We start from the raw sequence: 20,895 nt of genomic DNA on the forward strand, positions 1-20,895 counted from the left end.
CTAAAACGGCCATATCGGTGGCCATACGGTGGCCATATCACCTAAAACGGCCATATCGGTGGCCATATCTCCTATAACGGCCATATCGGTGCCCATATCACCTAAAACGGCCATATCGGTGCCCATATCTCCTATAACGGCCATATCGGTGGCCATATCACCTAAAACGGCCATATCGGTGGCCATATCACCTAAAACGGCCATATAGGTGCCCATATCACCTAAAACGGCCATATCGGTGGCCATATCTCCTATAACGGCCATATCGGTGCCCATATCACCTAAAACGGCCATATCGGTGCCCATATCTCCTATAACGGCCATATCGGTGGCCATATCTCCTATAACGCCATATCGGGTGGCCATATCACCTAAAACGGCCATATCGGTGGCCATATCACATAAACGGCCATATCGGTGGCCATATCACCTAAACGGCCATATCGGTGGCCATATCACCTAAAACGGCCATATCGGTGCCCATATCACCTATAACGGCCATATCGGGTGGCCATATCACCTATAACGGCCATATCGGTGCCCATATCACCTATAACGCCATATCGGGTGCCCATATCACCTATAACGGCCATATCGGTGGCCATATCTCCTATAACGGCCATATCGGTGCCCATATCACCTAAAACGGCCATATCGGTGCCCATATCTCCTATAACGGCCATATCGGTGGCCATATCACCTAAAACGGCCATATCGGTGCCCATATCACCTAAAACGGCCATATAGGTGCCCATATCACCTAAAACGGCCATATCGGTGGCCATATCTCCTATAACGGCCATATCGGTGCCCATATCACCTAAAACGGCCATATCGGTGCCCATATCTCCTATAACGGCCATATCGGTGGCCATATCAACTAAAAAACGGCCATATCGGTGGCCATATCACCTAAAACGGCCATATCGGTGGCCATATCTCCTATAACGGCCATATCGTTGCCCATATCACCTAAAAGCGGCCATATCGGGTGGCCATATCTCCTATAACGGCCATATCGGTGGCCATATCACCTAAACGCCATATCGGTGGCCATATCACATAAACGGCCATATCGGTGGCCATATCACCTAAACGGCCATATCGGTGGCCATATCACCTAAAACGGCCATATCGGTGCCCATATCACCTATAACGGCCATATCGGTGCCCATATCACCTATAACGGCCATATCGGTGCCCATATCACCTATAACGGCCATATCGGTGCCCATATCACCTATAACGGCCATATCGGTGGCCATATCTCCTATAACGGCCATATCGGTGCCCATATCACCTAAAACGGCCATATCGGTGCCCATATCACCTAAAACGGCCATATCGGTGGCCATTTTAGGTCGTCAGATTACCTCAATCACCAATTTCTCAGCCTGAGTATCACCAAAACTCCACACTTTGAATGAATAACATGCAACGGATGAAATTGATCAACATAAATGTTCAAAACATGAAAAACATGTTTTAAACATAACATTTGACAAAAAAAAAAGTGTAAACATGTTCAAATATGCTTATTTGGGGGGAATTTAAACCATTTACTTGTGTTACAAAACGTTAATAAAATATAAAGTGTTACTGTTTGACAGAAAGTGTCATTTTGTCAACATTGGTGCTTTTAGACTATATCCTCTGGTATACAGAAAACATGTTGTCAATCTTATTAATCATGTTTGATAAAAGCTCTCAGAAGAAAAATTACTCAACCCATGGATTATTGTGAATAACACTAAGAACATCCTTTAGTCATGTGTTACAATAATCCACAGGTTTTCATGCTTTATTGGTTAAATAACCTGATCAGTTTATTTTAAATACATTTAATCCAGATCAAAATTATCCTTCTTTGTCTTGATTTTGTTCTCTTCATCATTTGAAGTCACACACGAGTTGTTTTATGCTTTTATGTGATGTCAAGCACAGACATTGATTAAAGCACTACAGAAAGAGATATTCAGATGTTTACAAAGGTAGTGAAATATATAATGTGAAGCATTTGATCCATTAACGTTTTGTTGGCCACCCCCCACTCTTTGTAGCCCCACGCCTCTCCTTGTTGTGGCAGGTGTAACCTCACACATGGGGACAGCAGCCACGTCCTCCTGCTACACCGAGACAGGACGTGAAACCCACCCGTACACTACCCCAAGGCGGCAGGTAGCTTAGTGGTAAAGAGCGTTGTGCCAGTAACCGAAAGGTCGCTGGTTCTAATCCCCGAGCCGACTAGGTGAAAAATCTGTCGATGTGCCCTTGAGCAAGGCACTAACACTAATTGCTCCTGTAAGTCGCTCTGGATAAGAGCGTCTGCTAAATGACTAAAATGTAAATGTAACAATTCCTACAGAACAACCTATTAAAGTGTAGACCTTCATTAGAATGGCCCTTTAAAACCACACATCGGTTCAACAACTGCAGAATTTGCGCCCCTGTTTTTAAGACAGTACTTACTAGTGTTAATCAGATCTCCCGTCTCTTCTTCTTCTTCCTCCAATGTGACAGTAATCTCTCCCAATCCAAAAACGGCATCCTCCTCTTCTTTCACTGTAACATCCTCCTCTTCTTTCACTCTGAACGCGTCTTCCTCTTTTTTCACTGTAACATCCTCCTCCTCTTTCACTCTGAACGCGTCTTCCTCTTCTTTCACTGTAACATCCTCCTCCTCTTTCACTCTGAACGCGTCTTCCTCTTCTTTCACTGTAACGTCTTTCTCTTCTTCTTTCACGGTAACAGCTTCACCCTCTACTTGTTTTTGTATTGTAACATCCTCCTCTTCCTCCTCCTCTTTTACTAGAGCTTCTTTCTCCGTCCAGCAGACCTCCTCTTCTTTAGCAGGAGGAGAGTAGCTTAGTGAGCTCATGGTCGGGGATGTTAGCTAACTAGGCTAGTGCTAACTTAACCAGCCAGCTAGCTGACCAATACCAACAACACCGTAAATATGAAATTAAATGGGATAACTAACTAGACGACAGAAGTGGGTTTAAAACACAGTGGCTAATATACACGAAAGCGTCTAAAGAGCTTGAATGTTTCGCCTATATTGTCTAGAAAGCTACGGAGATGACTGACGAGCTGTTGTTGTCGTTGAAGAAACGTGCCGTCCACTAGATTATACGTCACACTGGTAACATCGCCTGAAAGATGCACACATCGCCATCTGCTGACTGGAGTGGGTAACGCAGTCGAGGGAAATATTTATTTCATTTTCCAGACAAAAAGTAGATTTTTTTATTTATTTCATTAAATAATATTATATTGAGACGTACAAAGAGAAGCATGTGTTGATTAGTGAATATCTTTAATGAGTGAGAATTTAAAACAACCAACCATACTACTGCACATCTGCATTTAGGAAATCAGTCAAACGAACAGATAATATCCCAATAAGGCAACTAGGTCCAAACTGCTCCTACATGGTGTACCAGTACTGAGTAGGTCCAAACTGCTCCTACATGGTGTACCAGTACTGAGTAGGTCCAACCTGCTCCTACATGGTGTACCAGTACTGAGTAGGTCCAAACTGCTCCTACATGGTGTACCAGTACTGAGTAGGTCCAAACTGCTCCTACATGGTGTACCAGTACAGAGTAGGTCCAAACTGCTCCTACATGGTGTACCGGTACTGAGTAGGTCCAAACTGCTCCTACATGGTGTACCAATACTGAGTAGGTCCAAACTGCTCCTACATGGTGTACCAGTACTGAGTAGGTCCAAACTGCTCCTACATGGTGTACCAGTACTGAGTAGGTCCAAACTGCTCCTACATGGTGTACCAGTACTGAGCTGCGTTTAGTATGAAAAAAGTAGTGGAACTTCAGTTCATCAACGATTTTAATTGGCTGATACACATTTTGTGCTGGAGAACCTGTTTAAATGTAAAATGGTTGCTTATAGATCCATTATTCATCCAATTAATAATTTACATTTTAAAATATCCAAATCATATAATGAACATGAAGGGTTTATAGTTGAATTCAATCAATCCCAAATCCATAATTACAAATGTTTTAATTATAATTTGATTTTAGACATGATCATGTCTCCAGAGGAAAAAAACTAAAACAAAAGTAAGCCTATTTTTGAGTAAGATTTCATATAAACAATATGATTTAATGTGGCATAAAATAACAGTCAAACATCAGTCAGAACACAGCCTGTCTATTCTGTCATGTGAATTCAGGTCCTCTGTCTGGGAAAATGTCTTTGCACAATTAGGTTCCCTGACTAAAACTCTTTCCAAACTGTGAGCTTATCCTCCCCTGTGTGTGTATGTTCTCATGCCTTTTCAAGTTCCCAAGCTTGGTAAAACTTTTTCCACACTGGGAACAATGGTAAGGCTTCTCTTTAGAGTGTATTATCTTATGTATGGTCAGGCTATCTAAATCAGTAAAACTCTTTCCACACTGGGAGCAGTGGTAAGGCTTTTCTCCTGTGTGTGTCCTCTCGTGCTTTTTAAGGTCCGGTGATCTTGAAAATCTCTTTCCACACTGGGAGCAGTGGTAAGGCTTTTCTCCTGTGTGTTTCCTCTCGTGTTCTTTTAGGTTCCCTAACTTGGTAAAATCATTTCCACACAGGGAGCAATGGTAAGGTTTCTCTCCTGTGTGTGTCCTCTCATGCTCCTTCAGATTATCTGACAACCTAAAGTTCTTTCCACAATGGGAACAAGGGTAAGGCTTCTCTCCAGAGTGTATTCTCTTATGTTTGTTCAGGTTCCCTAACTGGGTAAAAGTCTTTCCACACTGAGAGCAGTGGTAAGGCTTTTCTCCTAAGTGCATTCCTTTATGCCTTTTCAGGCTCACTAACTGGGTATAACTTTTTCCACACTGGGAGCATTGGAAGGGCTTTTCTCCTGTGTGTGTTCTCCCATGCTCTTTCAGCTTCCATAACCACTTAAAACTCTTATTACACTGGGAGCAGTGGTGTTGTCTCGCTGGTTTAGACATCGCTGGGTCTGGTTTCCCTGCATGACTCTTCCCGCTGTCTGTGTGAGAGACTGGTCTCTCTCCTGCCAAAGACAAACAGAGCATATAGTGAAACCTCCACAAGATAAAACTGTCTTCCTATGAGGTTTAATCTAGACTAGATCGCTCATTATAAAACAGTACATTTGGATCCCGGATACTGATTGGTTGATCGCCGTTAGTTATTCATGATTATCCCTGGGTTCCATTTGAATTATTCCTACTAGTCGAGGCTCCTCAGAGGAGGACCATCCTCAGTGAATTTCAGAAAAATAAAAAGTGAAATATTTTTTAAAAAGTTATCATTTTTAGATAAAACTATACTAAATATAATCACGTCACCAAATAACTGATTAAAAACACACTGTTTTGCAATGAAGGTTCTCCAGTAGCCTCAGCAGCACTCTGTAGGGTAGCACCATGGTGTAGCCGGAGGACAGCTAGCTGAAGGACAAACAAGAGAGGCTAGGAGGCTGGTGATTCTCACCCCCGTCCATGAACTGACATGTTGTCCACCCAATCAAAGGATCAGAGAATGAATCTAGTACTGAAAGCACAAGGCTACGGCTATCCAACACTGGAACTCTGCCAAGTCATGGTCAGCTTTTGGTTTTATTAATGTATTGCCACCGGGGCCCACCGGTGTAACTGCCAAACTGTTTGCTGTACACTGTACTGCATGATTGTAGCGGGTTTATTAACGCGTTAGTTCTAGTAGCTAGTTATGTTGACTCTGACGTTACTTTAGCTAATATGGTGACAACAATGTAGGCTGTGTGTAGCAGTTAGCGGTTATGGTATTTGTATTTTGTATTTATTAGGGATCCCCATTAGCTGCTGCCAAGGCAGCAGCTACTCTTCCTGGGGTCCAAACATATTAAAGCACTTACATCACATATAAAACAAAATATAAAACAGTACATCATATGACATTATTACACCACTACCTACAGTGGGGAAAAAAAAGTATTTAGTCAGCCACCAATTGTGCAAGTTCTCCCTCTTAAAAAGATGAGAGAGGCCTGTAATTTTCATCATAGGTACACGTCAACTATGACAGACAAATTGAGAAAAAAAATCCAGAAAATGACATTGTAGGATTTTTAATGAATTTATTTGCAAATTATGGTGGAAAATAAGTATTTGGTCAATAACAAAAGTTTCTCAATACTTTGTTATATACCCTTTGTTGGCAATGACACAGGTCAAACGTTTTCTGTAAGTCTTCACAAGGTTTTCACACACTGTTGCTGGAATTTTGGCCCATTCCTCCATGCAGATCTCCTCTTGAGCAGTGATGTTTTGGGGCTGTCGCTGGGCAACACGGACTTTCAACTCCCTCCAAAGATTTTCTATGGGGTTGAGATCTGGAGACTGGCTAGGCTACTCCAGGACCTTGAAATGCTTCTTACGAAGCCACTCCTTCGTTGCCCGGGCGGTGTGTTTGGGATCATTATCATGCTGAAAGACCCAGCCACGTTTCATCTTCAATGCCCTTGCTGATGGAAGGAGGTTTTCACTCAAAATCTCACGATACATGGCCCCATTCATTCTTTCCTTTACACGGATCAGTCGTCCTGGTCCCTTTGCAGAAAAACAGCCCCAAAGCATGATGTTTCCACCCCCATGCTTCACAGTAGGTATGGTGTTCTTTGGATGCAACTCAGCATTCTTTGTCCTCCAAACACGACGAGTTGAGTTTTTACCAAAAAGTTATATTTTGGTTTCAACTGACCATATGACATTCTCCCAATCGTCTTCTGGATCATCCAAATGCACTCTAGCAAACTTCAGACGGGCCTGGACATGTACTGGCTTTAGCAGGGGGACACATCTGGCACTGCAGGATTTGAGTCCCTGGCGGCGTAATGTGTTACTGATGGTAGGCTTTGTTACTTTGGTCCCAGCTCTCTGCAGGTCATTCACTAGGTCCCCCGTGTGTTTGGGATCATTGTCATGCTGAAAGAACCAGCCACGTTTCATCTTCAATGCCCTTCTTTTTTAGTTTGTTTTACCATCAATATCAATTGGAACCTGTTTTACCATCAATATCAACTGGAACCTGTTTTACCATCAATATCAACTGGAACCTGTTTTACCATCAATATCAACTGGAACCTGTTTTACCATCAAAATCAACTGGAACCTGTTTTACCATCAATATCAATTGGAACCTGTTTTACCATCAATATCAATTGGAACCTGTTTTACCATCAATATCAATTGGAACCTGTTTTACCATCAATATCAATTGGAACCTGTTTTACCATCAATAGGAACCTGTTTTACCATCAATATCAATTGGAACCTGTTTTACCATCAATATCAATTGGAACCTGTTTTACCATCAATATCAACTGGAACCTGTTTTACCATCAATATCAATTAGAACCTGTTTTACCATCAATATCAATTAGAACCTGTTTTACCATCAATAGGAACCTGTTTTACCATCAATATCAATTAGAACCTGTTTTACCATCAATATCAATTGGACCTTGTTTTACCATCAATATCATTTTAGAACCTGTTTTACCATCAATATCAATTAGAACCTGTTTTACCATCAATATCAACTGGGACCGGTCTATGTTTACCTGGATATATTGCTTCCTTTACCATTCAACAACAAAATAACTGTGTGACAAACCTTTAAGTACAGTGGGGAAAAAATTATTTAGTCAGCCACCAATTGTGCAAGTTCTCCCACTTAAAAAGATGAGAGAGGCCTGTAATTTTCATCATAGGTACACATCAACTATGACAGACAAATTGAGAAAAAAAATCCAGAAAATCACATTGTAGGATTTTTAATGAATTTATTTGCAAATTATGGTGGAAAATAAGTATTTGGTCACCTACAAACAAGCAAGATTTCTGGCTCTCACAGACCTGTAACATCTTCTTTAAGAGGCTCCTCTGTCCTCCACTCGTTACCTGTATTAATGGCACATGTTTGAACTTGTTATCAGTATAAAAGACACCTGTCCACAACCTCAAACAGTCACACTCCAAACTCCATATTGGCCAAGACCAAAGAGCTGTCAAAGGACACCAGAAACAAAATTGTAGACCTGCACCAGGCTGGGAAGACTGAATCTGCAATAGGTAAGCAGCTTGGTTTGAAGAAATCAACTGTGGGAGCAATTATTAGGAAATGGAAGACATACAAGACCACTGATAATCTCCATCGATCTGGGGCTCCACGCAAGATCTCACCCTGTGGGGTCAAAATGATCACAAGAACGGTGAGCAAAAATCCCAGAACCACACGGGGACCTAGTGAATGACCTGCAGAGAGCTGGGACCAAAGTAACAAAGCCTACCATCAGTAACACACTACGCCTCCAGGGACTCAAATCCTGCAGTGCCAGACGTGTCCCCCTGCTAAAGCCAGTACATGTCCAGGCCCGTCTGAAGTTTGCTAGAGTGCATTTGGATGATCCAGAAGAGGATTGGGAGAATGTCATATGGTCAGATGAAACCAAAATATAACTTTTTGGTAAAAACTCAACTCGTCGTGTTTGGAGGACAAAGAATGCTGAGTTGCATCCAAAGAACACCATACCTACTGTGAAGCATGGGGGTGGAAACATCATGCTATGGGGCTGTTTTTCTGCAAAGGGACCAGGACGACTGATCCGTGTAAAGGAAAGAATGAATGGGGCCATGTATCGTGAGATTTTGAGTGAAAACCTCCTTCCATCAGCAAGGGCATTGAAGATGAAACGTGGCTGGGTCTTTCAGCATGACAATGATCCCAAACACACCGCCCGGGCAACGAAGGAGTGGCTTCGTAAGAAGCATTTCAAGGTCCTGGAGTGGCCTAGCCAGTCTCCAGATCTCAACCCCATAGAAAATCTTTGGAGGGAGTTGAAAGTCTGTGTTGCCCAGCGACAGCCCCAAAACATCACTGCTCTAGAGGAGATCTGCATGGAGGAATGGGCCAAAATACCAGCAACAGTGTGTGAAAACCTTGTGAAGACTTACAGAAAACGTTTGACCTGTGTCATTGCCAACAAAGGGTATATAACAAAGTATTGAGAAACTTTTGTTATTGACCAAATACTTATTTTCCACCATAATTTGCAAATAAATTCATTAAAAATCCTACAATGTCATTTTCTGGAAAAAAAATTCTCATTTTGTCTGTCATAGTTGACGTGTACCTATGATGAAAATTACAGGCCTCTCTCATCTTTTTAAGTGGGAGAACTTGCACAATTGGTGGCTGACTAAATACTTTTTTCCCCCACTGTATAACAAATGTGATTTCTGTTCAACCAAGAAAATATATCTTAGGCCTTTTCTTGGACACACGGAAGCATGTTGAAACAGTCCTTGTAAAGGTGTCTAAAGGAAGTGGCTGATTAGAATATTGGGACGTTGTTTTGAAGCCACTACAGCAACAATGTTGACATTTTGAAACGTGATCTCCGCCCTGCCACAGGTAATGAACGTGACCGGATGAGACAGCAACTTTTTCTGAGCCAGCCTGATGAAAATCAAGCATCAGCACTATTATCAATATCTTATTATATCATACAAAGAAATATCAACAGAAAAACTGGTCAAACAAACAAATACATCTATACTGAACAAAAATATAAATGCAACATGCACAATTTCAAAGGTTTTACTGAGTTACAGTTCATATAAGGAAATCAGTCAATTGAAATAAATAAATTAGGCCCTAATCTATGGATTTCACATGACTGGGAATAGAGATATGCATCTGTTGTAGGGGCGTGGATCAGAAAACCAGTCAGTATCTGGTATGACCACCACTTGCCTCATGCAGCGCGACATCTCCTTCACATAGAGTTGATCAGGCTGTTGATTGTGGCCTGTGGAAGGTTGTCCCACTCCTCTTCAATGGCTGTGCAAAGTTGCTGAAAATTTGCGGGAACTGGAACACTCTGTCGTTCACATTGTTCCAGAGCATTCCAAACATGCTCAATGGGTGACGTGTCTTGTGAGTATGTAGGCCATGGAAGAACTGGGACATTTTCAGCTTCCAGGAATTGTGTACAGATCATTGCAACATGGGGGCCGTGCATTATCATGTTGAAACATGAAGGTGATGGCTGTAGATGAATGTCACAACAATGGGCCTCAGGATCTCGTCACAGTATCTCTGTGCGTTCAAATTGCCATCGATAAAATGCAATTGTGTTTGTTGTCCGTAGCTTATGCCTGCCCATACCATAACCCCACCATGGGGCACTCTGTTCACAACGTTGACATCAGCAAACCGCTCGCCCACACAACGCCTACATGTGGTCTGCGGTTGTGAGGCCAGTTGGACGTACTGCAAAATTATCTAAAACGACATTGGAGGCGGCTTATGGTAGAGATATTAACATTAAATTATCTGGCAACAGCTCTGGTGGTCATTCCTGCAGTCAGCATGCCAATTGCACACTCCCTCAAAACTTGAGACATCTGTGGCATTGTGTTGTGTGACAAAACTGCACATTTTAGAGTGACCTTTTATTGTCCCCAGCACAAGGTGCACCTGTGTAATGATAATGCTGTTTAATCAGCTTCTTGATGTGCCACACATGTCAGGTGGCTGGATTATCTTGGCAAAAAGAGAGATGCTCACTAACAGGGATTTAAAAAAAAAAATGTGTGCACCAATTTTTTTTGGGCCGCATGTTACATTTATGGGATCAGCAGAACAGGACATGTTGCGATAGCAGTGCAACTCCTTTAATAATTATGGAATTAATTAGCAAGCTGTGAATAATTTTTTACGGAGAGGCCAGCGGAGCACAGGTGCTTGAGTATTGCACAAGAGACAGAGGCCAGAAGCTTATTATGCATAAACCAATCATTAATTAGCTAAATATAAGGATAACACTGCATTGAATGTATTACCTGAAAGACGTAGGCTAGGACAGCTATATATAGTGCATTCGGAAAGTATTCAGACCCTCCTTCCCTTTTTCCACATTTTGTTACGTTACAGCCTTATTCTAAAACTGATTAAATACATTTTTCTCCTCATCGATCTACACACAATACCCCATAATGACAAAGAGAACAGGGTTATTTTTTTTGTTGGGGAAAATGTATTAAAAATAAACTGAAATACCTTATTTACATAAGTATTCAGACCCTTTGATACGATACTCTTAATTGAGCTCAGGTGCATCCTGTTTCCATTGATCATCTTTGAGAAGTTTCTAAAACTTGATTGGAGTCCACCTGTGGTAAATTCAATTGATTGGACATGATTTGGAAAGGCACACACCTGTCTATTTAAGGTCCCACAGTTGACAGTGCATGTCATAGCAAAAACCAAGGCATGAAGTCGAAGGAATTGTCCGTAGAGCTCCGAGACAGGATTGTGTCGAGGCACAGATCTGGAGAAGGGTACCAACACATTTTTGCAGCATTGAAGGTCCCCAAGAACACAGTGGCCTCCATCATTCTTAAATGGAAGAAGTTTGAACCAAGACTCTTCCTAGATCTGGCTGCCGGAAATTGCCAAACTGAGCAATCGGGGGAGAAGGGCCTCGAGTTACATGTTAAAATATGCTTATTTGGGGGGAATTTAAACCATTTACTTGTGTTACAAAACGTTAATAAAATATGAAGTGTTACTGTTTGACAGAAAGTGTCATTTTGTCAACATTGGGAATGTTGGTGCTTTTAGACGATATCATCTGGTATACAGAAAACATGTTGTCAATCTTATTAATCATGTTTGATAAAAGCTCTCAGAAGAAAAATTACTCAACCCATGGATTATTGTGAATAACACTCTAAGAACAGCCTTTAGTCATGTGTTACAATAATCCACGGTACAATAATCCACAGGTTTTCATGCTTTATTGGTTAAATAACCTGATCAGTTTATTTTAAATACATTTAATCCAGATCAAAATGATCCTTCTTTGTCTTGATTCTGTCCACTTCATCATTTTAAGTCACACACAAGTCATTTTTTGCTTTTATGTGATGTCAAGCATAGACACAGAGCAAAGCACTACAGAAAGAGATATTCAGATGTTTACAAAGGTAGTGTAGATTTAACAACCTATTAAAGTGTAGACCTTCATTAGAATGGCCCTTTAAAACCACACATCGGTTCAACAACTGCTGAATTTGCGCCCCTGTTTTTAAGATATTACTCACTGTTGTTAATCAGATCTCCTGTCTCTTCTTCCTCCAATGTGACAGTAATCTCTCCCAATCCAAAAACTGCGTCCTCCTCTTCTTTCACTGTAACATCCTCCTCCTCTTTCACTCTGAACACGTCTTCCTCTTCTTTTACTGTAACATCTTTCTCTTCTTCTTTCACGGTAACAGCTTCACCCTCTACTTGTTTTTGCATTGTAACATCCTCCTCTTCCTTCTCCTCTTTCACGACAATGTTCAGCCCCCAGGGCTTCTTTCTCCGTTCAGCAGACCCCCCTCTTTAGAAGCGGGGGAGTAGTTTAGTGAGCTCATGGTTTAAAACACAGTGGCTAATATATACAGAAAGTGTCTAAAGAACTTGAATGTTTCGGCTATATTGGCTAGAAAGCTACGGAGGTGACTGACGAGCTGTTGTGGCTGAAAAAACGTGCCGTCCACTAAATTATACGTCACACTGGTAACATCGCCTGAAAGATGCACACATCGCCATCTGCTGACTGGAGTGGGTAACGCAGTCGAGGGAAACGTTTATTTTATTTTTCAGACAAAAAGTAGATTTATTTATTTAATTATATAATGTTATTATATTGAGACGTGCAAAAAGAAGCCACACCCACCAACCGGATGATACCAAAAATTCTGTTCAAGAACTTAGTGCTGAGTGATTAACCAAAATGTTGGTTATTTTTCGTTTTTTAAACAACTGACCAATGTTGTTTCAATTATTTCAATTCCATTTTGTTCCTTTTTTTTCTGTGACTTCAATGTGCACATTGCACAGTTTCTCTATAAATAAATTAGATCCAGCCTGAACTGTGTGATGTAGTAAGGGAGTTGTAGTTTCCAACAGGCCGATATTCTACATAGTTTAGCGCATAAAACACGATAATTAACTACAATGACCATAATCCATTGCGCATCTACTTGTCCGTCTGTGTTTCTTTTACGACTGCCATGGAAGAGAGAAGGAAGAGTGTGCGATCCTGAGGTGATATGATCTAAATCAGGGTTCCCAAACTCCGTCCTGGGGCACCCATGTGTTTTAGTTTTTGCCCTAGCATCAGATAGCTGATTCAAATAACCAACTCATCATCAAGCTTTGATTATTTGAAATCAGCTGTGTAGTGCTAGGACAAAAACCAAAACTTGCACCCAGGTTGGGCCCCATGACCGAGTTTGGGAAACCCTGATCTAAGTGACTGTTATTCAGGATGACACGTTGTGTTATCAACCTTCCAGCCATCCACTCACCCAATCAGAAGACCTCTCCTGATGTTGACTGACACGTTGTGTTATCAACCTTCCAGCCATCCACTCACCCAATCAGAAGACCTCTCCTGATGTTCTGACTGACACGTTGTGTTATCAACCTTCCAGCCATCCATTCACCCAATCAGAAGACCTCTCCTGATGTTCTGACTGACACGTTGTGTTATCAACCTTCCAGCCATCCACTCACCCAATCAGAAGACCTCTCCTGATGTTCTGACTGACACGTTGTATTATCAACCTTCCAGCCATCCACTCACCCAATCAGAAGACCTCTCCTGATGTTCTGACTGACACGTTGTATTAGCAACCTTCCAGCCATCCACTCACCCAATCAGAAGACCTCTCCTGATGTTCTGACTGACACGTTGTGTTATCAACCTTCCAGCCATCCACTCACCCAATCAGAAGACCTCTCCTGATGTTCTGACTGACACGTTATGTTATCAACCTTCCAGCCATCCACTCACCCAATCAGAAGACCTCTCCTGATGTTCTGACTGACACGTTATATTATCAACCTTCCAGCCATCCACTCACCCAATCAGAAGACCTCTCCTGATGTTCTGACTGACACGTTATATTTCTTAAAACAGGTCAACCCCGGCCACTAAACAGGTCAACCCCCGCCACTAAACAGGTCAAACCCGGGCACTAAACAGGTCAACCCCGGCCACTAAAAAAGGTCAACCCCGGCCACTAAACAGGTCAACCCCGGCCACTAAACAGGTCAACCCCGCCACTAAACAGGTCAACCCCGCCACTAAACAGGTCAACCCCCGGCACTAAACAGGTCAACCCCGGCCACTAAACAGGTCAACCCCGGCCACTAAACAGGTCAACCCCGGCCACTAAACAGGTCAACTCCAGCCACTAAACAGGTCAACCCCCGGCCACTAAACAGGTCAACCCCGGCCACTAAACAGGTCAACCCCGGCCACTAAACAGGTCAACCCCGGCCACTAAACAGGTCAACCCCCGGGCACTAAACAGGTCAACCCTGGCCACTAAACAGGTCAACCCCCGGCCACTAAACAGGTCAACCCCAGCCACTAAACAGGTCAACCCCCGGCCACTAAACAGGTCAACCCCCGGCCACTAAACAGGTCAACCCCCGGCCACTAAACAGGTCAACCCCGGCCACTAAAAAGGTCAACCCCAGCCACTAAACAGGTCAACCCCCGGCCACTAAACAGGTCAACCCCCGGCCACTAAACAGGTCAACCCCGGCCACTAAACAGGTCAACCCCGGCCACTAAACAGGTCAACCCCCGGCCACTAAACAGGTCAACCCCGGCCACTAAACAGGTCAACCCCCGGGCCACTAGAGGGATATTTAAACCTACAAATTCAAGGTTTTCTTTTGTTCCATTGGTATGTAAAAAATGTTGTGTTCCAATATTGCATTGATGCATCCTTGACTAGTCTACCAGCTACTACTAACGTTGACTAGACTACTAGATACTACTAACGTCGACTAGTCTACCAGCTACTACTAACGTTGACTAGACTACCAGCTACTACTAACGTTGACCAGACTACCAGCTACTACTAACGTTGACTAGACTACCAGCTACTACTAACGTTGACTAGACTACCAGCTACTACTAACGTTGACTAGACTACCAGCTACTACTAACGGACTAGACACCGCACTACTAACGTTGACTAGACCACCAGCTACTACTAACGTTGACTAGTCTACCAGCTACTACTAACGTTGACTAGACCACCAGCTACTACTAACGTTGACTAGACTACCAGCTACTACTAACGTTGACTAGACTACCAGCTACTACTAACGTTGACTAGACTACCAGCTACTACTAACGTTGACTAGACTACTAGCTACTAATAACGTTGACTAGACTACTATATACTAACATTAGACACCATTTTCACATTTTTGCTGGAGAACCTGCTTACATTTAAAATGGTTGCTTATAGACCCATTATTCATCCATTTAATAATTTTTATTTGAAAATATCCAAATCATATAATGATTTAATAATAATAATAGTTGAATTCAATCAATCCAAATCCATAATCAAAACAAAATACACATTATAAAACCTTATTTTAGACATTTCATATAAACAATATGATTTAATGTGGCATAAAATAAGAGTCAACCATCAGTCAGAACACAGCCTGTCTATTCTGTCATGTGAATTCAGGTCCTCTGTCTGGGAAAATGTCCTTCTACAATTAGGTTCCCTGACTAAAACTCTTTCCAAACTGTGAGCTTATCCTCCCCTGTGTGTTTTCTCATGCCTTTTCAGGCTCCCTAACTGAGTAAAACTCTTTCCACACAGGGAACAATGACAAGGCTTTTCTCCAGAGTGTATTCTCTTATGTTTGTTCAGGTTCCCTAAATTAGAAAAACTCTTTCCACACTGGGAGCAGTGGCAAGTTTTCTCCCCTGTGTGTCCTCTCATGCGCCTTCAGGTTATCGGACAACCTAAAATTCTTTCCGCAATGGGAACAGCGGTAAGGCTTCTCTCCGGAGTGTATTCTCTTATGTTTGTTGAGGTTCCCTATATGGGAAAAACTCTTTCCACACTGGGAGCATTGGTAAGGCTTTTCACCTGTGTGTTTCCTCTCATGCTCTTTTAGGTTCCTTAACTTGGTAAAACCCTTTCCACACATGGTGCAATGGTAAGGTATCTCTCCTGCGTGTGTCCTCTCATGCTCCTTCCGATTATATGACAACCTAAAGTTCTTTCCACAATGGGAACAAGGGTAAGGCTTCTCTCCAGAGTGTATTCTCTTATGTTTGTTCAGGTTCCCTAACTGGGTAAAACTCTTTCCACACTGAGGGCAGTGGTAAGGCTTTTCTCCTGAGTGTATTCCATTATGCCTTTTCAGGCTCACTAACTGGGTATAACTTTTTCCACACTGGGAGCATTGGAAGGGCTTTTCTCCTGTGTGTGTTCTCTCATGCTCTTTCAGCTTCCATAACCATTTTAAAACTCTTATTACACTGGGAGCAGTGGTGTTGTCTCACTGGTTTAGACATCGCTGGGTCTGGGTCCCCTGAAGGACTCTTCCGTCTGTCAGAGTGAGAGTCTGGTCTCTCTCCTGCTAAAGACAAACAGAGCATTTAGTTAAACTGAGCGACAGTGATTAGAACAGGTGATAGGAGTCCGCTATTGGAAGATGGCTAAAGATACAGTTTTCAACTGTTCTTTATACAGTGTATTTAGAAAGTATTCAGACCCTCCTTCCATTTTTCCACAGTTTGTTACGTTACAGCTTTATTCTAAAATGGATTAAATACAGTTTCCCCCTCAATCTACACACAATACCCCATAATGACAAGCGAAAACAGGTTTTTAGACATTTTTGCAAATGTATTAAAACTAAAAAACATGAATACCTTATTTATATAAGTACTCAGAACCTTTGCTATGAGACTTGAAATTGAGCTCAGGTGCATCATGTTTCCATTGATCATCCTTGAGATGTTTCTACAACTTGATTGGAGTCCACATGTGGTAAATTCAATTGATTGGACATGATTTGGAAAGGCACACACCTGTCTATGTAAGGTCCCACAGTTGACAGTGCATGTCAGAGCAAAAACAAAGCCATGGAGGTCGAAGGAATTGTCCGTAGAGCTCCGAGACAGGATTGTGTCGAGGAACAGATCTGGGGAAGGGTACCAAAACATTTCTGTAGCATTGAAGGTCCCCAAGAACACAGTGGCCTCCATCATTCTTAAATGGAAGAAGTTTGGAACCACCAAGACTCTTCCTAGAGCTGGCCACATGGCCAAACTGAGCAATCGGGGGGAGAATGGCCTTGGTCAGGGAGGTGACCAAGAACCCGATGGTCACTCGTACAGAGCTCCAGAGTTCCTCTGTGGAGATGGGAGAACCTTCCAGAAGGACAGGTCTGAATTCTTTCTGAATGCACTGTATATAGGGTGTTGACTTTCTGTAGATCTTCTATAGGCTTCTACAGCGCTGAGAGAAAGTTTGTGAACCCTGTTCCTGGAGAGCTACTGTCCTATGATCTAGCACTTCCTGATTCTACTTCCTGATTGTAATAATTAGCTGGTTGATACGATGAACCAGGTTAATTAAAACCTACAGGCGGTTAGCGCTCCGGGAACAGGGTTGTAATCTAGCACTTCCTGATTGTAATAATTAGCTGGTTGATAAGATGAACCAGGTTAATTAAAACCTACAGGCGGGTAGCGCTCCAGGAACAGGGTTGGAGACCCCTGCTTTAGCATTTTCTGTATTTCTGCATGTATTTGACCTCAAATGTGATCAGATCTTCATCTAAGTCCTAATAATAGATTTAAAAATATATATATAACACAAAAGCAATTGTACTTTTTAATTTCTGCACTGAGCCAACATTCAATTTCTTTGTGGGGAAAAGTGTGTGAACCTCTAGATTAATGAGCACACTACGCCGGTGAGCCCAAAGGAGGTTATAGACGATGTCATCACCTCCACAACAGAGGCAGAGGTTTGAGGTAGGCGGCGCTGGCGCCTGCAGGAGTGCGAGGGAGGCTCGCTCAATCTCCATAGGCTCAGACTGACTTGACCTGGGTGAATGGCAATGACAGGAGCCCAGTCGGATTCTTCTAATGCCGGTAGTAGGTGGACCTTAAGCCCCTCTCACGAGATTGACGTGTATCCTTCTGTCAATCTGACAGTCAGCGCGATGGCTTCATCAAGAGTGGAAGGCAGTTATGGGAGACCAACTGGGCCCTGATATAGTACAGGAAGAACGCTGTCACCAACGATGGTGTGTTCAAGAACTTCAAGGTGTTGGCATGCCGAAGCCGTACTGTACTGCCTCTGCCTTGTCGGTCACTGAATAATTCGCTAGATTTTCAGCGGTGGGTGAATCCAGGTTAAACACCTTCAGCATCTCCTCAGCAAACAGGCCTAAGGTTGCACATGGGGGGTTTGACGCTCAAACTCTGCTGTTCCCCCAGAGCTCGAGCTCGGGCCACAGGTGAGAGTGATGGCACGCCCAACTTTAGCCTCCGTGGCGAAGGTCCTTGGCTGCAAGGAGAACTGGAAGCTCTGCAGCTAGTCAGGAAAACTGGCCTGACCAGCTGAATGGCCGTTGAACCGCCTCGGCTTCGGTGATGGTCCGGAGCAGCTTATTGCAAATGAAGTAAGGGGCTGGGCGCAGGCAGACTGGCTGGGGTAAGGTTGGTGGAGGAGTTGGAATGATCATGGCGCAGTTGTTGTTGCTGCTGCTGGGAACTGCTGGTCATGTATGTTGGGGTTTCATGTGGGAAAGTGTGCGCTGAGTCATAATGGTCAGATCGCACTGTCACGTCCGAGACAGACGCACCAGAGGACCACAATTGCTAGCCACACCAGAAAGTTTATTGAACTTAAGGGAAAAGGGGGGGAGGATGAAGCAGGTAACAGGGATCCCGTCCAAGGCGCTGGGTCTGTGCCCCCCAGTGGCAGCGACAAGGCCCATGAGCCGGGTGGTGGGTGGTCAGAAGTCCTGGGGGAGACACAGACACAACAGGGCGGAATGAAACCAGGCAGCAGTACAGTTCAAGGGAAATCAAATACGTAGAGTAGCAAGGCAGAAGGCTGGTCAGAGTTACCAATGTGGGATTGAAGAGTAGCCTGTGGGAGCTCAGAATGGCAGAAGCAGGTTTGGATCTCTGAGGCAGGAAGAGTATCCAAAAAACAGGGGCAGGTCCGGTCACAAAACCAGGGTGAGCCAGGAAGGGGGAAGCAAACAGGTTCCGGGTGGAGCTTTGCAGACGATCTGACACCGGAGAGCTGGAAAGACAGGGCCTTGGGTCACTGGGAGAGGTTAGTGGGCAATGCAGCGCAGCTGGCAGAGTAATTAGAGCCGAGCAGAGCAGGGACAGGTGGAGCTAGTTAGGCTGGAGTAGAGAGAGGAGGTGAGCAGAGTGGAAGATAGTGGAAACAAATTAAGGTGGTAACCTGGGTGGAGTGAGAGAGGGCTCATGACATGAGCACAATAAAGTAAACATTTTAATTTTATTAAAGCAGTCAAAAGTTTAGTATTTGGTCCCATATTCCTTGCATAAAATGACTACATCAAGCTTGTAACTACAAACTCCTTGGATGCATTTGTAGTTTTGTTTTTCCAACCAGAACTGAATGGTGAATAATGTCTTGTGCCATTTTCTATTCAAGTAGGATTAGAAAATGTTTCTGAACACATCAACATTCATCCTGATAATACCATGATTAAGAAAAACCATGAATGAATAATGACGAGTGAGAAGCTACAAAACATGCTAACATGCTAATATGCTCTCCATTGGGTCACCATTACCTACAACAAAACATGCTAACATGCTCTCCATAGGTCACCATTACCTACAACAAAACATGCTAACATGCTCTCCATTGGGTCACCACTACCTACAACAAAACATGCTAACATGCTCTCCATTGGGTCACCATTACCAATGACATGGGAGAGCATATTCGCATGTTTTGTTATAGCCTCTAAGATTCTCACTCATCATGATTTCGTAATCATGGCATTATCAGGATTAATGTAGACGTGTTCAGATTATACATTTTTGGATTGAGCCAGATTCTCTTTAGATTGTGGATTTTGCTCAATGGGAAAGTTTTTCTGGAGCTTTCTGCATGAGTTATGTTTTGGGAGCCACTGGCTGTCTACACTTGGGCTCTCTGTGGATGGATGGCTCGTTGGATGGTGTCTGTGGCTCTCTGTGGATGGATGGCTCATTGGATGGTGTCTGTGGCTCTGTGTGGATGGATGGCTCGTTGGATGGTGTCTGTGGCTCTGTGTGGATGGATGGCTCGTTGGATGGTGTCTGTGGCTCTGTGTGGATGGATGGCTCGTTGGATGGTGTCTGTGGCTCTGTGTGGATGGATGGCTCGTTGGATGGTGTCTGTGGCTCTGTGTGGATGGATGGCTCGTTGGATGGTGTCTGTGGCTCTGTGTGGATGGATGGCTCGTTGGATGGTGTCTGTGGCTCTCTGTGTGGATGATGGCTCGTTGGATGGTGTCTGTGGCTCTCTGTGTGGATGATGGCTCGTTGGATGGTGTCTGTGGCTCTGTGTGGATGGATGGCTCGTTGGATGGTGTCTGTGGCTCTCTGTGTGGATGATGGCTCGTTGGATGTGTCTGTGGCTCTCTGTGTGGATGATGGCTCATTGGATGGTGTCTGTGGCTCTCAGTGTGGATGGATGGCGTCTGTGGCTCTCAGTGTGGATGGATGGCTCGTTGTGTCTGTGGTGCCAGGTGAGTTATTTTATTTATTAATTTTTTCATGATATCCAATTGGTAGTTACAATCTTGTCTCATCGCTGCAACTCCCCAATGGGCTCGGGAGAGGCGAAGGTCGAGACATGCATTCTCAGAAACTTCTGCTTCTTAAGACATTGCTCGCTTAACCTGGAAGCCAGCCGCACCAATGTGATGACCGAAGTCAACTTGCAGGTGCCCGGCCCGCCACAAGGAGTTCCTTGAGCGCGATGAGCCAAGGAAAGCCCC

At 43.4% G+C, this 20,895-nt stretch overlaps 1 long non-coding RNA gene across 1 annotated transcript; it reads right to left on the reverse strand.

The window, feature by feature from the left end:
- Nucleotides 1–4,102: 4,102 nt before the first annotated feature.
- LOC123488626 lies at nt 4,103–12,271 on the reverse strand. The gene is made up of 2 exons (XR_006660212.1): nt 12,126–12,271; nt 4,103–5,023 (listed from the first exon to the last, which is right to left on the reverse strand). It is a non-coding gene; the product is annotated as an uncharacterized LOC123488626 (long non-coding RNA).
- Nucleotides 12,272–20,895: the final 8,624 nt, after the last annotated feature.

The sequence above is a fragment of the Coregonus clupeaformis genome, unplaced genomic scaffold, assembly GCF_020615455.1.
Source record: "Coregonus clupeaformis isolate EN_2021a unplaced genomic scaffold, ASM2061545v1 scaf2406, whole genome shotgun sequence".
Classification (NCBI taxonomy): Eukaryota; Metazoa; Chordata; class Actinopteri; order Salmoniformes; family Salmonidae; genus Coregonus; species Coregonus clupeaformis.